The sequence below is a fragment of the Anomalospiza imberbis genome, chromosome 4, assembly GCF_031753505.1.
Source record: "Anomalospiza imberbis isolate Cuckoo-Finch-1a 21T00152 chromosome 4, ASM3175350v1, whole genome shotgun sequence".
In the NCBI taxonomy this organism is placed as follows: Eukaryota; Metazoa; Chordata; class Aves; order Passeriformes; family Viduidae; genus Anomalospiza; species Anomalospiza imberbis.
Genome location: NC_089684.1, coordinates 27974131 through 27997116, shown reverse-complemented (window position 1 = coordinate 27997116; position 22986 = coordinate 27974131).

The following is a 22986-nucleotide window of genomic DNA, read 5'->3' as shown; positions in this document are numbered from 1 at the left end:
GGTAAACAATCTCCAAACACATTCCACAAGAGAAAAACAAGGAGCAGAAATAGAAATTGTTTTCTCTTTCACTTCTCTCTGTGCACCTTTATAAAAATCCTGAGAGAGAGAGAAATGTGCTTGCCACACCACACCATTTCCCAAAAGCACTGGTAGCATTTTGTTGCCACTGTCAGATCCAGCCCTTAGGAACTGGCCAGCTGTAATGTCATCCAGGAGGTGTAGGGGGATATGGTGACACTGACTGTTTCTCCAATTCAGACTAGAGGTGCTGAAACAGATTAGATTGGTTGCAAAAAGAAAGGAATGTTTCTTGGAGCAAGCCATGATACCTCCCCAGCTGCTGTCCACACGGCAGTGTGTGTCTGTCTGCTCCTGTAAGGCCTGTACCATACAAGACCATCCTTGCTGAAACGATTCATTCAGAGCCTGGTACCATGAGCAGACGTGGGCCTGCCTGCTCCCTGCCTTTCAGCAAACCTGGAGAAATACTGGAAACAGAGCAGGGCCACAGGCTGCTGTGAAATCAGAGAGTGACAGGTCTGACAAAGGGTGCAGGCAGGATGAGGGAAGGCAAGTCTCCCTTCTGAATGGCAGCAGGTCCCTGAGCCACACTTAGGAGCAGTTTCCCAAAAATACAGAGCTCATGTGGCTGCACAGGCTGTTTGACTCCCTGCTCCCTCAGCAGCATTTGAATTTGCTTGCCACTTGGATCCAAAGTTAGCTGAAGGGCAGGGATTGGAAAATGAATGTTCCTGAAACAGAACTGAGAGCTCGTGATGTGGTGGAGGAGAATGACTTCCAAATTGATGTCTCCACAGTGGAAAAGAGGGCAGCAGGAGCCCAGCTACTTTAATTAGGCACTGGAGGATCTGGATGGGAGCACGCTGCAGGAAAGCAGGCTGGGAAGTTCACAGACTACTTGTTATTAGGAGGGCAGCCTGCAGGGGCTCGGGGCTTGCTGCCGAAGTTTGTTTATAATGCAGCACATTCTACCAGTCTGCTGTAAAGGAAGCCTGGATGGGACTTAGAAATCAAATTTAACTCTTTTCTGAGTCCAGTTCAAGCTTAAAACATACAGTAAAACTGAGTCCGTGCTTTTCTCCTAACCTTGCCTGATTGCTCTTGCAGCTTTTCCCTGTTTCTGACCTGAGAACTGTTTCCTGTGAGTGTTGTGGGTCACACACACTCCTGTGAATATGACTGGATTTGTCAAGCTGTCTTGTCAGAAGAAAAGAGCTACATATGGTCAGAAACTTCATGATCCCCAACCTGATGGGGAGACATAGGGCAGCAAAATCTCCCTATAGGTGAAAGATCCTGCTTCCATAAGATTTTAGAGCTACTTACTGTATTTTTATTTGACTATAAAAAGGATTTGAATGTAAAGAGGCTAATCAATCATTCAGGCATCTGTGATCCTTTGGGGTGAAACAAAATTAATTTTAATCTCTCAATGTTTGTACGAGAGGGAGCAGTAGTATTTATTTGGCAGGCGTGTGGGCACGCTCTCTCTGAAGCACGCAGTAAAACAAAGCATAACAAATCTGTATTTACAAATCTGAGGAAGCCTGCACTGCAGTCAACATATTAAAGTTCTTTCAGCAGCTTGAGAGATGATTTGCACTGAGTGCCTTAGCCCAGGTTTACTGAGACAGAGGAAGGTGTTGACACAATATGTGTTTGAAACATTGCTTACATTTTCTCACATGAAACTTCAGCTGTTTCTTCGAAGTTTGCCACATGCTGAGATGAAGCAAAAAATATTAAAAAAAATCCTTGTCAGATGCTTTGCTAGATGAGAGAAAAGATAGGAAAACAAGTACAAAAAATGCAGTGGAATTATTTCCATCCGTTAAAATCTTGAGTTTGCAGTCTCTTATTTACAAATTTAGCTAGAGGGAGAAGATCAATATTAGAACTCAGGCAGCAACATTAGTTGTTGTGTGCTTTGGAGGAATCAGGAGCTGGACTTCAAAGTGCTCTTTATTCGGTGAAGGTTATACCATTTAAGGCTTGCAGAATGCTGCTTAGCAGAAAGAGGTAATTGGAAAGGAGAAGTAAATGCCACTGCTCCAGCAGCATGGAAAAGTGTAAAACACCATTGCCATGTGCATCAGGCTGCAAAATGAGGAAACCCATCTGGGAAATAATGGTTCAGAAAATCACTGTGTTGAGGGATAATGGAAGGGCTGCTGCGCCCTCTCGTTGGTCCTGAGGAGGTCAATGGAAAGATAGGTGAAAGGAGAAAAGCAGCTTAAAGATCCCCTGTGTTCCCTTTGCAGGCAGGAAATGGGAAGAAAGCATACATTCCCTTTGGGTAGGGGACAGCTTTTCCTCCTCTCTTTCTTAGCTGCCTTTTTCCCCCTGGAATCTTTTCATGTAATCTCTGAATAGAGGTTGGCTCTTTTCCATAAGATGTGCATCAGCTCCTGCAGAGCCGAGGGTTTGGTAAAGGCACAGGAGGTCTCTATTACTCACTGGGCCAGATGCGACGTGCACATTCTTTCAAACTATCACAATTTCAGGTGAAGAAGCCTAGGAAAAACCTCCACAGATAAAGAAATAATGCAGATTGTGGCCCCTGCTCATTTTAACTAGCACTCTTGGCTTCTTGAGACTTATAAATTCTGACTACTGGAATTTTCTTCCAGCAGAGGAATGCCTGCCTAAATCATGATTCATTTGCTTGCAGGAAAGATGGAGATGACATACACCAGGACTAAAGGAAGACAGCAGTGGTGTTCTGTCCCTTGCACACCCCAAGATAGGTCCTAAATAGACAGTTTGAAGAGTTAAAATCAAGTTGGCTGGAGAGATGGTGGTGAGGGGATTCTCTAGGCTGAGAAAGCAGATAGAAGGGATGTCAGCAAGAGATCTGCTTGTCTGGTTCTATTGGCTCCCTGTTGTGCTAATCTCCAAAAGATCTAGGAGGCTGCAAAGCAGGCTGGATAAGTCTCCCCACAGCTCCTGTTGTCCAACAAATCAGTTCTAATGGAGCACAAAGACAGAAAGTTGTCTTAGTAGGAGAGGCCTGCTCCTGGAACGAAGAAGATTTACAGACAGGTACACAGCTTGAAAAGTTTTTGGCTTTTTGCCATCCTTCTACACACTTGCTAATGAAGCCAGAACAAAGTGAATGAAATTAACTCTCATTAGGGTCCTGCTGCTTTTAACTACCCCAGTAGTTATGGCAGCTCTGGTTTTTTTTAGGTTGGGGCGGGGAGGGAGGAGGTTGGGGTGGTTTTTTTTTGTTTGTTTTGTTGGTTGGTTTTTTTCTCAGAAGTGTACTAGCCCCACCAAAGGAGGTTCAGAAAGCCACCTGGCCCCCGAGGATATGTTCAATTGCTGGTCCCTAAATGAGCCCTTTCTAGCAAGAACAATGCCAGCTGTTCAGCTGTTGTAAGGGGAGTGACTCTTTTCTCCACACTCAGAACCAGCACAAGTGGTAAGTGACAGCAGAGCTGACGGAAGCATGCTCTCCTTGCTGCTAATCAGGGGAGCTTGGCTCTTGACTTGTATCTCTCCTGTATTAATCAGAGGAAACATGATATGGAAAAATATTTGGGTGGTTGTTTTACATCCTTATGCTCATTTCCCACCATTCATAAGGCCTCTGAATTATATTAAAAAAGTAGGTAGTGATTGTATTTTCTCCTGGTGAAAAACAGAATTTTCCTGTTGTCATTGAGGTTTCCCAAGTCTAGCTAGAATTTTACAGGGAAGGAAAGACATTCAAGTTTAGTGACTTTTGAGAGCTCCTCCATGTAGGCAGCCTTTTGAATAAGCTCTTTGTATGTGTCAGAGTTCACAAGACCTATCTTGCTCTTTTGATCCTTCAGCTTTTCAAGTGCCCTATAAGAGAGAGAAGCTATGTGAAAGCTATTGAGTGGTGGTCCTTGTATGGCTTAATTTGGTTTATTTCAGTCTAAATTTAAATCATTGCAGGTGTTGATGTCACTTTAACTCTGGTCCTATCTCTTGCTGTGAATCCAATGCAAATGTTTCCTTGGTGGAAATCTTTTCTTTTTAGTGTTTTGGCTACACAGGGGACAAAACAGATACAAAATGTGATATTTTCCATAAGTCTGGCCCAGCTCTATCTCATTTGAGTTTGAGTGACTTAAAAATGCTAAAAAAGGGATTATTCACAGGTTCTCCTTGTTCCAAGCACATTTACAGCTGTTGTGGCTACTTTTGAGCACTGCATTTTACCAAGGTCCATTTTATTTCCTTTTGCATTGCACAGTATTCCACAGCTTTAAATTGCACTGTCATGGGTGGCAGCTGGGCCTGATTCAGGTCTTGGGGGATGTAAATAAACCCTGATAGTTCTACAGTGTAAAAATTATGTTAATGTTTTTCACAAATAGTCAATAGGAAAATATTGCTCACTTGTCACAGTGCAAAGATACCTGTACAAGTTCATGGATGTTCTTCTGCAGCAAGGGTGCTTCTGTCCACCTGCTCTAATTCAGTCTTCACGTCCTTCTGTATTGAAGCAGAGTGTGCAAGTCACCTAAGAGCCATGCCAGCAAGTGTGGCATCTATTCTAGGCTAGGCATCTTGTCTTCCATATTCAGCAGAGATTACTGCACTTTACGGGCCCATCTCTAGAGAGATTCTGGGCAAAAGGCTTGCAAGATGGGTCAGTTTATTTTCTGACATTAGTAGGTAGGATGGGATCCATCTCCCCAAATATTTGGTTTACTAGCCGTCTAGGTGTAGGCAAATGATTTTAGGTTCAGGAACAGACCCTTAAAAAAAATAATTCTACTTTGTGAAAGAGGTTGAGGCTGTTTCATGACCTGCCATTGTAGACTTGAATACAAATATTCAGTTTGCCTGGGGACTTTGCAGGATTTGACTTTCAAAGAAAACTTTCTGTAGAATATGCAGCCTTTCATGTTTGCTTTTTTGAGGTTTTTTTCTCCTCATTTAGTCAGTCGGAGGTAAGTGGGTTGTCCTGATGCACCATGTAACAACCTCTGAGAGGAACACAAGTCTTAAAATGCAGATGCTCTCCCTGTACAGAAGGAGAAATATAATCCAGAACTAATCACTAGAACAACAGCCAACTGTGCTTGTGAATCTGATTGCAGCCCAGGCTGAGGGGGGCAGTGCAAAGCAGTGGATTGCATTTGCAAGGATCCGCTGGAGTGGAAGCAGTGTGAATGTGAGAGAGTCAGGAACACAAAATTGTGGGACCTGAAACTTTGATCAGCTCAAAGGCTGTGTACAGAATTCCCTGATTATTGTAAATCCCAGTAGAGCTTCCCAGTTCAGGAACTGACTACAGGGGTATTGCATGAGTTCAAGTCACAGAAGCTGCCTGCTTTCTCCTGTATGCTGTTACTGTGGGGAGATTTTTGCTGGTAAATTTTAGCCCTCAATGTGATGCCCATGATGTCTGCTCTCTAGCTGCACACAAGGAGCTGCTGTGCTTGCAGGTCCCGCACTTCAAGGAGCTGCTTCATAAATTGTCCCTGGGCTGCCTCCTGGCACTGTAAGACTTTCCCTGGTGTGGGGTCTAAGAGCAGATGCCAGCTCTTTGGAGAGCAGACAGTTAGATGGTAAATTCAGCCAACGGCCCCAACAAAACTGTAGAACAGCATGATTATAATAAGGTTTTAAAATATTCCTGTATCACTTGGATGATTTTTTTCATTTTGCACTCTGAGAATAACCTCTGATCTCCCATGGAAATGCATCTAGCATTTAAATGGAATCTACTTGTTTCCCTTGGACATTCAATTTTGGCTAGAGCTTTCAAAAGAAAAATAAAAATCAAACAAAAGACACTTATTCTGTGATAATGGTTCTGTTGCAGTGGTGTCTTTTAATTATGCTAGCCAGCTGTGTAAACTTAATTGCATTAGAGGCTACTAATTATCTGATTAGGAAATGCTTGGCTGTTATAGCTTATTTTAATGAATTGATGATGGATGCATGTGATTTTTAGTTGTTTAGCTGTTACCTCAGATTGTTGAACTCCATAAGCTGCATTCAGTCCTTTTTTTTAAACTTTCAATTTTAAATCTAATATGTGAAACAAGAACATATATTTTGCAATCTGGAATGGTTGCATATGTTTTGCTGCTTGTGCCTTCCTGGAAGTGATCACATCTCTGCTGTCATTCTTTCACTGAGGTGGGTTTTGTGTGGCTTTTTCTTCGTTTTGGTTTTGGTTTTTTTTTTTTTTTTTTTTTTTTTTTTTTTTTTTTTTTTGTTCCTAATTTTTCTTCACCAGATTTGTTTCTACTGAGTGACATGGGAGATTTTATTTAGAATTGTATTCTAATTGTCTCAAAAAGGAGATATTGAGGTATTCTGCTTCTCTGAAGTATCTGAGATAGCACAAGGGTTTTCAGAAATTGCATGGGGAAAAAAGATGGTGTCGAGATAGTGTCTTCTGGCTAATGAATTTCAGAGGATCTGGTCCTTCAGATCATCTGCAGACCTGGATTGTTTGGCTGAATGTAGGCTGTCACATCTATCCTAGGGGTCATGGCCAAGTGATACCATTGGAATGAGAAGCAGAGATGTGAGCTTGACTAATCTCATTTCAGCAGCTGCTTATGCTCATTCTTGGGAATGCACTGAATTATAAATCTGTAAGCAGAGTTGTGGCTAGGAACATTTCTGAACAACTGTCCAAGCTAAAACAAGGCATTTGTTCACTTGGTTTCAATTGATTTTCAAGGAGTGATGTCTTAAAACATTTCTTGCCCTTTTGAGCACTTTCTGAATGTCAGGAGGATTTTGGAGTCATTGCAGAAATGATGATAAAGGAGATGAGATGAAATGCAAGAAATTTGAGGTGTTTCAAACTCCCTATTCACTTAACCTTTCTCAAGTGGCATATGAGCCACCCATATGTTTTTTAAACTATGGAAAATATAAAAATACTTTGGCGTAGACTTTATTTAAGATAATTTTCAATCTTGATTTTCCAGTTCTGGTAATGCTGAAAAAACTACACACTCTCAAAGTGAAATATAATTGCTTCATGTGGCAGGTTTTTTTCCTCTGATTAGGAGCCAGAGTTGGTTTAAAACCTGACTTTCCTGCTCAGATGCAGAAGCAAAGTAATGACAGCAACTGGAAATTCATCTTTCTGCTGAGAGAAATCTCGGGAGGGTGGCTGTTATTTATGTACTTGACCCTAATCTGATTGGTACCTGAGGAGAGCTGACATCTGGATCTGTTTGCAGGAAAATTTCCATTGGAGCTTCCCCCTTGTGGTTTAGTCTTGTTCCCATGTCCAGCTCTTGCTCTGAGCCCTGCCTTCCTTTACTGCGTGCTTCCTCTTGGATGCACCCAAAGCGGGTTTCGGAACATTCCCAAGGAATAGCAGGCAGTCCTGCTTGCTAGATAGGTGGAGGAGGTACAGATGCTGTTGAGTGACACCCATATTGTCCCCTCTCTCCCCTCTGCCCTCCCACACCCCTGTCTTCCCTTCTCAACAGAAATGCCCAGCACAGATAGACTCAATTCCTCATTTTGGGTTTATTCAAAAATTAACCATTTCATTTACTTGTCCCCTGCAGTATATAAGTCTCAGGAGTTTGCTGATGACTAAATGAAACCTCAGACCTCTTCAGCCTGCTTCAGGAGTGAAGTGGGAACCTCTTGTTCCTCTCATACACCACTTCTACTGCAGAGCATTTAGCCCATGCAGGCTCACAGCAGCAGCCAGCAGGAAGATTCTTCTGTGCCCAGTAGTGCTGGGAACCTGTGGTGTTGGGAGGTTGGAGAGGTGTTGTCTGGGACTGAGTGAAATGCTGTGACATCAGTTCACAGAATCTCCGTTGAAATCTGCTCTGGCTTACTGATTTTTTTCTTGGTTTTTGGTCTTGAAGTCAAGCAGTGTTACTAAGGGATTGAACGGTTCCTGGACATTTTTAAGTGTCAGAGCTGTATATCCTGATGCTTGGGAAAAGGTGTGCAAGATGTATCCTCTTACCTCCTTAGCCTAGGACAGAAACAGGCCTACAGATGGGCTCTAGTGGCAAAGGATTAGGGCAGCTATGAAAAGCATCGTTGTGACAGCTGTGTCAGGCTGGCTTTTGCCTTCAACAGAAGGATCTCCAGCTTCCTGCTGAGGTTACCCAAGCACATGTAATGATCCCAGGCCTGGAGTGGGGCTGGTACAGCCTGGCAGTCCATGGCAGGACATCAGTGCCTGCTCTAGCCTGGCTATGGGAGGGGATTTCTTGCATGAGCAGGGAAAGCCATGGACAGCAAGAACCAGAGGAGGGGAGAGGGAGGAGAAAGCCAAGAAGAGGGCATATACAGCTAGATAGAAGGTGTTAAGGTACCAGCTACTGTTCAGTCTTCTGTTGTTCTCTGAAAGGCTTGTAGAGAGCAATCAGGAGATGGAAAGCAAACCTCTGTCTTGCTGCAGTCTCAGCTTTTGCTGCCAGGTGCTGCAAGTAATGGCAGGCACTGCCACTTCATATTTAATTGCTGTTTGGTGAATAAGCCTTTGGCTTTTTTTCTTTTTTCCTTATTGCTATCTCCAGAGTCTGCAGGTAGAAGAGCCAGAAGAAATAGCTTCAGGTACTCCTAAAATGACAGCCCTGCAGGGTTGGTGATAAGAATTAATCTCAGGCATATTTATTCTTCCTCGGCTGAGAGAGAGGGGAAATAAGAGGAAAGGTGTGTGAAGATACTCTAAGACAGTCTAAGACAGCCTTCTGCTTTTTTTTTTTTTTTCTAAAGGACAGATGTGGCTATTAGCTGTCTAGTGGGAGAAAGAATATAAATGGAGAGAGAAGGAATTACAGTGTAGTTATTTCTTTTGGGGGGAAAAAGGAAAAAAAATGGAATTTTGTGGTTTGTGCTTGAATATTTTTCAAGAGACTGGTGCAAACTATAGTGGTAGATTATGCAGATTTTAAGAGTGTTCTAATCAAAACAAAGCTTTCTTCAATGCTTTACCAAGATTGCACAACATAAGCACATAATGACAACTAAATATAGGCACTTGCCTATGCTGAAGGTAGCCAGTAATCTTTAATTTACTGAATGTATTCCCCTGGCTGTGTTGAATATTATTTCCATCTTCAGAGATGCAGTTATAACTATTCCCCTCCCCAGTATCTGATAGGATTAATGCTAACATTAACTTTCTCTTTTCTTTCCTAACAAAAAAGAGATTGATGTAATAACAAGTAAATTCATATAGGCTACTAAATGGGAATAGTCAGCTATAAATAACCAAAGCATTTCCTCTTAATTACAGTTTTGATGCTTGCCTTGAAATTTTCTGGTTTTCCTTCTAATAAATTAAAATCTGACAGTGACAGGTTGGGAAAGAACCTTAGGACAACTGCTGTTACTTTTCATTAATTTAATACATGATTTTTTCAGTGTAAGCTTTTCAGAGTTTAAAGATTCAGGAACTTCGGTTCCATGGAGCCTGTGATATCTCACCTCCCACGTTGATGCACTGTAGGTGTGAATACTTGTCTAAAAGGTGTTTGTGAAAGGGTGGAAATGGCCAGTGCAACGATGGTTAGTTTGGGAAGAAAAAAATTATCCGCAGATGTTAAAAATATGATTAATCATGTAGAAGTAGATTGGAAATTTGCATGCTATGAAAATCACAGATCTAATTTGTTCCCAGAGGATATATTTAAGTACAGCTCCATTGACTTTAACAGACTTACTTGACACTTCAGAGTAGTGTCAGTGTGAGGACAATTGAACCCAATTTCCTCAGAGTAAACAAGTGCAAGGGAATTTCAATCAGCATTTTTTTCAGATTATGGTTACAAAATTGAAGCCACACATATCCATCTCAAACGTAACTTTTTAAACTTATTTGTATTTCTTTTTGACTTTGTGATGAAGGGCAATAAAAAGGAAAGATGTTTTGCATTGAAATTGGTAAAATACAAAGTTTGCATGCTTCTCTACTGGCTGTAACTTGATACACAGGCCTTTGGGATGGGGTGTGGTTGGCACAGCCAGAAACACAACGTAGTAATGCAGTCCTCAAATTTACAGTCTTGTGCTGGTAGCTGGTATGCACCTCAGGATGGAAGTTACAGGGGAATTTGTGATCTTGCTCATGACTGCAGGACAGTTCCTGGCATCCACCTTCCATAAAATCACCCTTATCATTCTCTGGCTTCCCTTTCGGTGGTGCTGCTGGCTACAACCACGCTGCGCTGCACTGAACTGCTCTATCACCCAGGCACGTTGTTTTAATTGCAGTTTTCTCTGTTTCTGCTGCTGCTGCTTACAAAATGGAGATTCTTCAGGGTTTCCTTCAAATTTGATATTAAAGAGGTGCTTGTTATTAACTCATAGAATCACAGAATGGTTAGGGATGGAATAGACCTTGAAGATCATGTAGTTCCAACCCTCCTGCTCTGGGCAGGGACAGCTTCCACTAGACCAGGTTGCATAAAACCCCCTCCAACTCCAACCAATTTGAATGCTGTTGTTGCAGAGGCTGTGACACTTGTTTGAGATGGCTCCTGACACATGGGAGAGGAGGGGGATGGATGTCAGCCTTCCCACTCTGTTTAGCTGTTTGGTGTCATGTAGAGATGAATATTGTCGCGTGAGCATGGAAGATAACGTGTTTTCTGTGTGAAATGAACATAACAATTAGGTAGCAGGAGGAAGTTGATCATAATGACTGTAAATCCTGGATTGTCAGGAAAATCTCCCGAACCCTAGACATTTACACAGCTGGAGCTCTATCTGCTCTAGCTCTGTTGGCATTCATCTTGATGTGGAAGAGGAGGGTCAGACTGATTATTGGTCTTTTGTGCCTTGGTCACTGTAAACTTTTGCCTTGCTGAAATGTTTTGATAAATGGGAATCTTCCTTTAACTCCTCTTAAGTTAAATGCTTTTATTGAGCCTGGCTTTTTTTTTTTTTTTTTTTTTTTACTCTCTAACTTTTAAAAGTTATAAGAAGGAAATAGGACTCTGTGGTCTTTTTTCACAGTAGTAAAAAAAATTTCCAGTGGAGGTCCAAAGGGTCTGTGCTGGGATCGGTATTGATACTCGTTCATATTAATCTATTCATTCTCAATATATTCATAAATGAAATGGAAAAGGGGAGAACTGTTATTAAGGATATGATTTAGTGCTATCAATAAAAACTATTCAAAACAGTAAAGATGAAGGCTTACTGAAATTTATGGAAGGACCTTATAAGACTCAGTGGCTGGGCAGTAGATGGGCAGATCAAATTAAACATAGATAGATGTTAAGTGATGCGTGGAGGGAAAACAACCCTAGTTTCACATATTATATGATGGGTTCTGGACTGGCCATTACATTTCTGGGAGGCAGATCTGAGCTTATGGCAGAGTTCCCTGAACACATCAGCTCAGAAGTCAAAAAGCCCAGCAGTATTGGCATTATTAAAAGTAGAATAGAAAGGAAAATAAAATCATGGTACTGTACAAAACTGTGGCTTGCATTCTGAAATCTCTGTGTGATTCTGGTCCTTTCATCTGAAAAAGAACATGATGCAACTCGGAAAAGTTTCAGAGAATGGTCAGGACCTGATGAGGTGTTGCTGAGAGTATGATGGTCGGGAACAACATTGAGTGGTATAGGAAAGATGACAGGACCTCTGGTCCAGGTTCTAAAGGCACAAATATATTTTTCATGTGAGATTTAATTATGCCTTAGAAGCCTTTGTAAAAGGATGCTATGAGTACTGAAACTGTCATGATTTCTCTGGAAGACTGAATGAATTCATGACGGAGACAAGTGGTTCCCCAGAGTCCACGGGAGTTTTCTCAGCTGGGGTAACTACTAAATATGACTGATCTGTTCTTACCTTTTCACCTTGACATCAGCTTTTGGTAGTGGTCAGTGTGAGGATATTGGCTGAGACAGACCTTTGGCTTCACTCAGTGTGTTATATTTATCTTCTGAACAGATGGGCTGCATAGTGTCTCTGATACTTCTAAAAGAATTCTTATAAATTCTTATAAATTCTTGCTGCTCCAGAACCTGAGGGCAAGAAATAGAATATTATCAACCTTCTCTCTAAACTGGAGAGATTTGATGTATATACTATTCAGTGGATGTCATATCCTGGGTTGCATCAAAAGCAGTGTGGCCAGCAGGGTGAGGAAGAGGATTCTGCCCCTCTACCCCACCTGGAGTACTGCACCTGACTCTGTGGTACTCAGTACAAGAAAGATGTGACCTCTTGGAGCAGGGCCACAAAATTGGTCAGGGGGCTGGAGCACATCTCCTCTGCAGACAGGCTGGGAGTTGAAGTTGTTTGGCCTGGAGAAGAGAGGGCTCTGGGAACACCTCATAGCAGCTTTCCAGTACCTAAAGAGGGCTTGTAAGAAGAATGGAGACAAACTTTTTAGTAGGGCCTGTTGCAATAAGGCATGGGGTAATATTATAGACTAGAAGAAGGTAGATGTAGTTTAGATGTAAGGAAATATTTTTTTATGATGTGCGTGATAAAACACAGGAACAGGTTGCTCAGAGAGATTGTAGATGCCTCATCCCTGGAAGCATTTGAGGTTGAGCTGGAGAAGTCTCTGAAGAAACTGATCTGGTTGAAGATGTCCCTGCTCAACTATGGGTGGGTTGGTCTAGATGACCTTTAGAGGTCCCTTTCCAAACCATTTCATGATTTTATAAAAAAAAAATCAATCTTGGTCCCTCTCTTGTCCTCCCCACAACAATTGAGTCATTTAAAAGTTTCTATAAAAATCTGAACTCTGCTATGCTGATATAACAGATAGATAAACTGGCCAAGAGCTCTCATAGCCAACAGCACACAGACTGGGACATGAGCCCACTGTGCTCTTCTTGCTCATTTGGGGTACTCTGGGTGTTTCTCCGGGGCTATCTTCTCTCTGCTATAACAGGCAGGTCTTTGATCTCCTTGTGCAGGGGACCTTGGTAACATTTATGGCACACTGGGAAGGTGAAATCAAATTAAAGCATAGGTAAAAATCCTATGGGAAATCATTCTGCCAGTGCACAGCTCTTACACATCTTTATATGCACGTAGGTGTTTTATCTGTGGACCTTCAGTCCCAAACACTCCTCATGTGGTGAGGCAAGATTATCAGGGGATGCAACATCACTAGCAACTGGCATTCTTTGAAATCTGTCTATGTTTTGCCTTTATGTTTTAGGGAAAAAAATCCCATCTACCTCTGACCTTTTGCTTATGAAAATAATCAGTAAATCACCATGGTGTTTTAGCCTCTCTTTGAAGGTCATGTTTAATTGTGTAAATCATTTGTATGTGGCTCTGATCTTGCTATCCCTGAATCTGCAGAAGTCCCTAAGAAGACCTGAAGAGATATTTTACATGTTGATGCAGAGGAAAAAAATATCCAGGGATACTTCTTATCTCCTCTGGCAGTGGTTACAGGAAGAGGTAGTAGGGAGGACAAAGGGCAGCCTCATATTTTTAATGAGATTTAGCACAAATGGTAGGAAATTGTTAGATTTTAATTTATAGTACTTTAATTAAAATCTTTAACACCAGAATCATGATATTCATTCAGAGAATCTTATGGGAAAATCTAAAACAAAACTGTGTCTTTGATTTCCTTTTGTTTATGACAAAGCATCTAAAACGCCAGACTCTGGGTAGAATATTTCCTCCTGCTGTCGAGGTTGGCTTTATCTGGGTAATAGGTCAAAGCTGAGGCCTTCAGGGGTAGCTTGAAATGTATTTTAGATCTGGAGTGCACAGCAGAGATCCTCCTTTAGCTGTGTTGTCTCTGCATGTCTTTGATGCCATTATGACAACCTTCCTATCTGATTTTGTCTATGATTACATCAAAATTGCCCTCCTGGTAAAGTGCACTATAAACTTTAATTGAATTCTGCTAACTTCACCACATTCTTACAGGCAGGAGGAGGCTGTAATGGATTTTTGTGTGCAATGTAGTTATTTCTGTTTTCTGACTGCATTTGAAAAGTTGGCAGATATTAAGAGAAAGAACAGAATGACAGAAGCTGCCCACATTGTGGACTCCTAATAGGACACTTGCATATAAATCATATTCTCAAATATGGTGCCTTTAGACACGACATTTGAAAAAGTTCAAGTACATTCTGGCCCTGCCAGAACCCATGTATCACTATAAAGCAATAAGAAAATGTGTGAGAACTGCCAGAAACCTCTATCCCTGTGGATCTTCCCTGGTTCAAAAACACGTTTGTAATCCAGACAAAAGAAAATGCCATAAGCTACAAAAGAGGAAAAGTCCAATAAAAACATTTGGTGTTCTGAGCAATCACATACTTTCCAAGGTGTTTAACCTTGAGTGTGCAAGCAAGAGTGAGCAATGAAGGGAAAACAGCAGGTTTCTGTGAAACCAAGAGGGCATGTTTCTGTCTGGCAGTAAAGCCAATGCTTGCAATGGCTTCAGTGGCTTCCAGTCAAAGCACCATGAAGGAAAGGAGAGACCACACTCCAAAATGCCAGTACATGAACCAAAGGCCACGGGCTGCTGGTGACCCATATGTTGTTCAGAGAATCTTGTGGGTCCCTTTGTAGGAATTGCTGAAAACTGAAGGCTTTGTGTTTGGATGAATATCTTTTGAGGAGTAACGAATGTCAGAAGATTGTTGGAAGAAGCACCCTGCAGGCATCAAGAAAACAGTGAAGAAAGATTCATCTGAGGAAAGAAGTCTCTGCAACTGCAGTACTGAATCACAGAGTGGGAACAGAGTAAGAACTGCTGAATTTCCCCTGGCTTCCTTAAAAATTGAGGTGCAGTTTGGCTGCTACACTAACCTCTGGAGAAGTGCGATGTTTGAGGTTTAAGTGGTTACCAAAAACAAGGCAAATGTTGCTTCTTCCTTAAACTGGCAAACTGGAATGAGTATCTGCCTATTGCAAGTAGACTTTTAACTCCAAAGTAAGGATAAGGAGACAAGACTGTCTTGCATATAAAGCAACAACTCTTCATGGTCAAATTCTTTGCAGAAAATAGTCTTATTTTTATTTATTATGCAGAATTGTAATAGAGTTTTTTCAGGTAATGCTGATCTTCTGATCTTCAGCAACCCTCTGCTCTGGTTAGGGATCTCATCTCTTGAAATGCCTCTATTGAACTCATCAACAACACACTGGCAGTTCTGTGTTCCTGGTTTTTTTTTTTTTTTTTTTTTTTTCATTTCACATGTCAGTCATTATCAATTTGTGCCATTTGTTCATATTACTTTTTTATTAAGCAGACAAAAAAAAAAAAAGGTAAACCAACTGCAGGAATGATTTTCCTCTCCTTTGATTCTGAAATTCTCTTTTGATTCCTAAAGCACAGCTTCTTAAGCTGCTAGGACTTTGTTCTGCTTATATTCAGTTGAGTAACAGTCCAGCTGATTCCAGAAACCTCTACAGTCTGCAGTTTCTCATTTAATAATGCAAAATAAAGTCGCTGATTTACATAATTTATGTTTCCCTTGTTTCCAGTGCATTTTCCTGATTACATTAACAAAATCATGCTTTTACTTTCTCACCTTTGAAGTTCTTACTTTGAAAGCTGAGCATATCTGCTTTATTAATTCAGCGTATGTGACATTAGGAATGGGCCATGGCCCATAGTGCAGCGATTACAGGCAGATAAAACAGATTCTCATTAATATGAATATATAATCAGTTTATTAAGGTAGGGTCGGTAGTCTGCAAGGAAACAGGGCACCCTAGTGCAAATTGCTTTGTTTATTTAGAAAAAACACAAACCCAGTCTTGGAGAAAAAAATCAACTAATAACTAATCAACTGAAGAAGAGAAAAACCAGAAAAGGAAATGGATGGGGGGAGATCACATATCTGCCATTAGTGAAGTTCTGATAATAGCTGAGACCTCCTCAGTGCAATGCACCCTTTTCCAGACCAATCTATCCTTTCATTTTCTTCTTTGTTAAATCTAAAGTCTACCTAATGTCTCTAGGTAATTTCAGTCCCTTTATTGCAAAATTGGCTTCAAATTGGAACTAAGAGAAGGTTTAAGGTGGCATTTTGATTTTTTTTACCTCCTGAGTTTTGTTTCTTCTCATTTTGCTTGTTGACCTGGGGGACTTTGTTCTATTCACTGTTTGGGTCCTACAAGACCATTGATTGATGTGGCCAGGAACTTGATCTTCTTATCTGCTCTTCATCTTATAGTGCTCCTCAGAGTGACTGTGCTCTGGTATGACTTGCTAGATGTTACTACCTGTCTTTTTCCAGGAGTCCTATGGGGGCTAAAGGTTTAAATTTAACCTTTCTCCTTTAAAAGTGATGTATTTTTAATTTATTTATACACATCTGAGAACAATGCCCCAACAAATTATGGACTGCCTTTTGAGTCTGGAAACCACTTCTGTTTTCATTTGGTGATTAATTTCCCTTAAAATGGGGAGCTATGTGTCCCATTTGGGTACCACTGTGTCCACGCTGAGGATTAAAGTCTCTGCCCAAAGACATTTGCAAGTGTGAGTTAATGAAATGTAACTGATACAGCCAAGTGGAGCTACTGAGTAAGTGTTGAAGATAGTTGAATCTTGATTCTGACAGGACATGAGTGTAGTTGAGCACAGTGATAACATGATTTACCTTTCAAAATCTGCAGCATTAAGAAAGGTTAAATATGCTAAAAAACACGAGGCAGATGTCCTGCAGGTTGTTTAATAAAAGCTGAGCTCAGCTATCCATATTTAATATTCAGAATGGACAAGCTTGCAACAGAGAAGACAAATGTTTTCCCTGTAGTCACCTCTACTTATGTCTTCACACCATGTGTTAGAGGCAATCCTCATAAATCTTAAAGGATATGCAGATTATTTCGCCCTGTTTATCTTTCTTGGAGGTACTATGGACTTTCTCCTGGAAGTACAACCCTGGCTAACAATTACTTATTGTACACCAGCCATTAGAGCTGGATGCTGATACAGAGAAGATAATTGGGTACTTTGTCTGGAAATGAGCAAAGCTGTACATTTTTGCCTTCTCTATCCCACCTAGAAAGGTAGAGAGAGGGGATATTACCAGTGAAAAGGCAGACAAAAGTTGTAAGTCCTGGGACCACTATATTTTGACATGTCTACCTTGGACCATGCTCTGTCCTGCTGTTTGGAAATATTTGAGCTCATTTCTTGTCTTCCCAGATGTGTATGCTGAAACAGTTGTTTGTGTGTTGAACTGCAGAGTGTTTAACAGCATTAAACCTCTTGGTTTAATGCAACTAGTTCCATTTTCTTGTGCACAAATTAGGTTAATTTTTCTCCATTGACTGTAAAGAGATCTTAGGCAAACAGTCTGTTTTGTTTTTTGCAGGAATCTCTCTTTATTGACTGTGTAGGAAGCTTAGGGATTCTAAATTTCTAAATATGCTGGCTTAGGTGTGGAATGTTTGGCAGTGTTCATAGTGTGTCCCCCTTCCTTCTCGCATAGAATAATCTATTAGTGGGAGGCTCAGGTGAAAAGAGCCTCCATAATTTATGCAATGCTGAAGTGTCCTTAAGAACATCATCAGGTGTTCTGAACAGTCATATGCTTCTCTTTGTATCCTGTACATGTTCCTTCCCAAGTCCTATATACATTGACATTCTCCAATGCTGTATTAAGCAATATATCTAATATCTCTCACTCACAGCTTATCCCTTCCTTGAGCAGAATTTTACATACAGGGTGTTTATTTAGGATATTTTTGCTCTTTCTAAAATAATAAAATGGATAAGAGTTTCTAGGAGGACCACAGTCTCCAGCCAGCCAGAGTTCCTTTGTTTGAGGCAGGCTGGCCCAAATAAGTCAGCCATCTCAATGACATTTTGACAGTTTAGGTTCCATGCAGAGGATGGTGTTTATGGGTAGTGAATTAACAGGAATCAAGAAATGAAAACTTTCAGCCTAGCAAAAGCTTCACTGCACTTCATATGTCTCATTAACCAGCAAAATAGCTGTGCTACCAATGCTCCAAGCATAGCATTGCATTTCTTCTTGTAGCTGAGAAAATACCTTTCCCTGGATCATTTGTTGATTACCTTGTCAGGTTGAATTTGCTTTGCCAACTTGCGTTTTCCACTGTGAACTTGCCATGGTGCTAATTTCTATCAGCTGTTCTAATAGGCTTGTTTTCCTTAAAATAACAAACAAGCAAAAAAACAAAAACAAAAAAAAATTAAAGAAAAGCTCACACATCCATAATTTGGGCTGCTGCTATTGCAAGGCCCTGAGACTAAAATTGTGCTGATGGAGCATTTTTTCTCTTTGAAATAAAATCCAAACCTAAGCAAGCAACCAGACAGCTGTCTCAGCTGCTTACCTGTACCTCACACCTTGCTGCATGCATGTGCCCTGTCAGCTTAAAATACATCAGAAGATCACAGTCTGTCTTTTCTAACTTAGGAATGGTCAGTCTTGAGTTTTCTCCAGCGGGGAAATTAAAAAATGTGTCTGAGCCTGAAGGGTAAGTTCAAACTGTCTTTTGTTGAAAGGTCTGTGTCATAACATTGATTTGCTTGGTTCCTAGATTTCTTAACCTCTAAGAAATTCAGTTGTAAAAAGGATATAAAAGAGGCGTAAAAATATATGTGTTTTTCTTCTATTTTTCTGTTTGCTGACATGTAGTATTTAAGCAGAGGGAACCGTTTTGATGCCAAATTCATGAAGAGAAAATACCTAAATTTGTGTCATTTAAGTGCCGGAGCAGGTGTTTTTGTCACTTTTAAGGTCAGCTTTTGAGGCTTAATTTTTACAGCATTTTTTTTTTTTTATTTTATGTAGATTACAAAGAACTTAGTGACTAATAGGAAAAATGTTACTGTGAAATACAGATCTGTCTTACAGAGTTGCAGACTGTGTGTCATACTTAGGTTTCAGTAAGGTTTCCAAATAAAGTTAAGATTGAGGAAAATTCTGACAGTAGAAATGCTAGTTATTGGACTCTGTTGATTTCTGTCTATCCTGTGGCTGTATATGGCTTTTGATGTATTTTTAGCTTTGAATCGGTTTTCCATTCTTACTACCACATACCACAGGGTATAAACTGGGACAAGCAAATTTAAGCAGTATTAGGAACAAAGGCTCTCTGTCTGCCTGGTATCATGCTAGAAATTGTAAAATTGGAGTAATTTGGGACTAGAACTAAAAAAAAAACCCTAAAAATCAGCTAAGGATAATATTTTACCATAGACAATACATGAATTCTTTTATAGCTAATGAATTAGCCTTTGTAGTAACATCTTTAAGGCTCTGTTTGCAACATGGAGGCTACAAATTAGGTTATATAAAAATAAAACTCCCTCTTGCCATGATTCTCATATATAATATGGACTATCTTACTCAGGTTCCCATGGGACTCTTGTCTCAATGTAAATGCTGAACATTTATGTCATTTTGAAAGAAACAACTGGAGAAATTCATGGGGCTAATATATGTACCTCTGACTCAGGAAGTCTGAATCCTGTGAGACTGAGATTACATCGTGGGGAAGGTGGCTTGGGAAGAGGGTGAGCCATATCCAAGTTGACCTTGAGGGAAAGCAATGCATCCAGAAGTGACTGTAACAGTGTGGTGTTAGTGCTCTCCAGTTGGCCTCCAATGGCTTATGCTGTCTGGGAGCCTGTTGCGTCTCTCCCTTAGCTCTGAGATGCCAAACACATTTAAATTCACTTGTCTTTCCTGTTTTACTTTCAGTGCTAAGTCCTTGAGTCTTGCATTCTACAGGAAGTGTTTCCTTCTTCTCTGGGTAGCTTAGAGTAGTTCTTGTGCTCACAGAAGCATTTAGAATCTGATTATTTGGGAGCTTTTATCTCTGCTGCAGAACAGAACCATTTCTTATCCAGGAGAATGGATTGATGGCCAGACAAGGAAACTGTGATAGCCCAAGGTATATGTAAACATTGCAGCAATTCCCATCACCACACCAACTCAGTGACAAAGCTTTACACAAACATGTTACCGAGGAAGGAAGCTAGCCAGAATTAGCAGGCTTGTCTGCGGTTTGGAGATGCAGGTTTAGCTTCATGCTCAGGCAGTGCTCTTATGTGAATGTGAGCAAGTCAGCCTGCCTGTGTTGTATGGGGATATGAGCTACAGTCCTGCAAGGAAAAAGCAGAAGAGCACAGGGCACCCTAGTACAGTGCAAATGAATATGCAAGTACCACAGACAGTAATAGGCAATGCTACAAGGTTCTTCTGTTTCTACAATGAAGAGTACACTGTCTGCTTCTACCTGAGTGTGTCTCTGTGTGCTCAATATCTGCAGGGATGGAATTCTTTATTGAAATGACAATAATTTTACTCGGTAGGTTTGGGTCAAAGATTCCCAGTTGAATATAGTGATGGTAAATTAATAATTTGTAATCAGGTGGACTGTTACACTAGTTAGAAGGTTGTACTGACAAGCCCCAAATTATTTGGTTTAGGGCAGATTGTAGCAATCAAAAAAAATGGATTTTTTTAGTGTCTTGAATAAATGTAAACTCAGGCTCTGATTTCGGAAGATGCCTCACTCACTTTACTCCTTTTTATTTTGGGGACTTATTATTCTTCAAAGATAGCTTTATATTTGGTATCTTTCCTGAAAATACTATGCTGCCACACTACAAATGTGTCTACATGGTCTATTTTTAAATAGAGCTTTTAAGGCAGCTGCTGCTCTCACTGGTGTTTTCAGTGGAACACAGATGCCCAAGCCCTGCTGTGGCTGATGAAATAATACAGGCACAGCCTGTGCCTGCCCTGCCCTTCAGTTATCATCTCAGCAGCCACAGTAACTTTCCTGCATCAGCCCACAGGGACTTTGTTTAGTAGGAGGGTGTAATTCTTTGATCTGGGCTGCTTTTTCCTTAGAACCTCTGAATCCTACTCCTGATTAAATGCTCCTCATCTTTGAATGTTAAGGCTGTATTCTGTGTTGTGGTTTCAAAGTTGGAGATTCACAGAAATTAGGACTGGAAGGAATGGCAAGCGTTCCTCTAATCTTTGCACTGATGCAGTGCAGGGCCAGCTAAATCTATTATCCTTCACAGCAGAAAAAGAATAGGGGAGCTTTATTGGAAAGTATAGACATAGATCTTGAGATCTGTAATTGCAAACTGTATCATGCTCCTGTGTTTTTAGAGCACTGCAGCCACAGCAGCGCTATTGTGATGTTATTTGTGGCAGATGACTCTGAAGACCCCTTAGCTCTGGAGATGCCCAAAGCAATCTGTTCTGTGGCTTATCCAGAATACTCAGTGGAACTGGCTCCTGGGGATATCGTACCTGCTGCTGCAAGATTGACTTTTGCCAGCAGATACATGGAGCTTGTTTCGTGCTGTTAAGGAAGGAAGATGATACATTTTGGGCACCACTCACATTTACAGACACTGATTAATACTTATAGCAGTAGATGTAAAAAGGCATTTAATGCAAGGAGAGAAAACATCACTGTAAATTTTTGAGGCTTTGCTGGTTTGAGTTAATCCTGTTCTCTTTGGTCAAGTGGGAATTTGGGCTTGTGTGTGTGACTGTTGTATGCAGCAGAATCACAGACTTCACAAATAAGGTATTTTTCCCCAAAGCGTGGGTGCAGGGTTTTAATTTTACTACAGGTCACCTTTTGTTTCAAACAACTTTGTTTCCAGAAGAACTGTTCCAGGAGTGGGCTTATCTTTGATGAAATGTTTTTGCCAATGTTTTGCTTGTAGAGATGGCTCTGATGATGTAGGTCATAGCCATCCCCTCTGTTTTGCTATTCCACAGATTAATACAGTGTGCTGCTCACAGAATGTGCAGGGGCTGTGTATATCACCCTAATAGACAGTGTTTGCAGAAGTTATAATTCACAAATGCAGTCACAGCAATGAATTAAGTGCTCTTGGCATTTGGGAAAGAAAGCCCATTTGAAATCCAGCTGCTTGCCAGCTGTGGATATTCATAGCAATTATTACATTGGTTGCTTTTTTCACTCCATCTTTTCATTTTAAAAGTGTAATGAATGATTTTATTGCCATCTTAAAAGTCTATTTATAATCCATTCATCTTGTGATGAACATGTGTATCCGATTCTTGACCTCTCTTTAATATTCTACAAAGTAGTGTTGCTTAGTTTAAAGTTTTCTTGGCACAAATGTGAGACAATCACATTTCTTAACAGCTTGAGTGACCTTAACTTTCACTCCTGTACTATTAGAGCGTGAGTTTTAATCAGTATTTAATATCTAACTAGGATTTTTTCCCTTTTCACTTCAGTCATCCCTACCTTTCATTTCACTTGGCTCGCAATATCTGGGGAATGACTGACTGGGGATGCCTGGAGGTGTGGCAATAGGGGCAGAATTTTATTAATTCATTCTTTAAGGTACCCACTGAAGTTTTTGATGCCTATGTGCATCAAAAATAAGGCATCTGATGGCCACATAGTTGTGACACTGTTGTTTTAAACCTGTTTCCTCTAGCAGCTGCAATTGCAGTGACCACTTGACTGCAGCACCATATTTTTAAGCTCGTATTCTCCTCTGTCCTGCTGTGGCATTTTGCTAACAGTGACTTAGCCCAGAGCTGATAATGGAAGCAGTCTCAGTCATAGTCATGCTGCTGGCAGGCCTGGAGCCTAGCTGAAGAAGGAGTAAAAGTTAAATATCTTAGGTGGGCAAGGAGTGGCATTTAGATTCTTGGCACATGGTTGGGGCACTGGGCATTAAAATTTCAGATATTTTTGGTCTTATTCACAGAATTCACAGAATGACTGGGTTGGAAGAGACCTTCAAGATCATCAAGTCCAAACCATCCCCTAACACCTCAACTAAACCATGGCACTGAGTGCCACATCCAGTCTTTTTTTAAATACAACCAGGGATGGTCATTCCACCACCTCCCTGGGCAGACCATTCCAGAACTTTATCACCCATGCTCATGTATTGCCTGTGACCACCCTTCTTAGCTGTCATGTCCCAGCTTCATGCTCAGAAACTGGGACATTTGGGCATTTGACCTTGTTCTAAGATGATCAGATTCTTGATGGACTGTATCCAAATTTGTCATACCATCC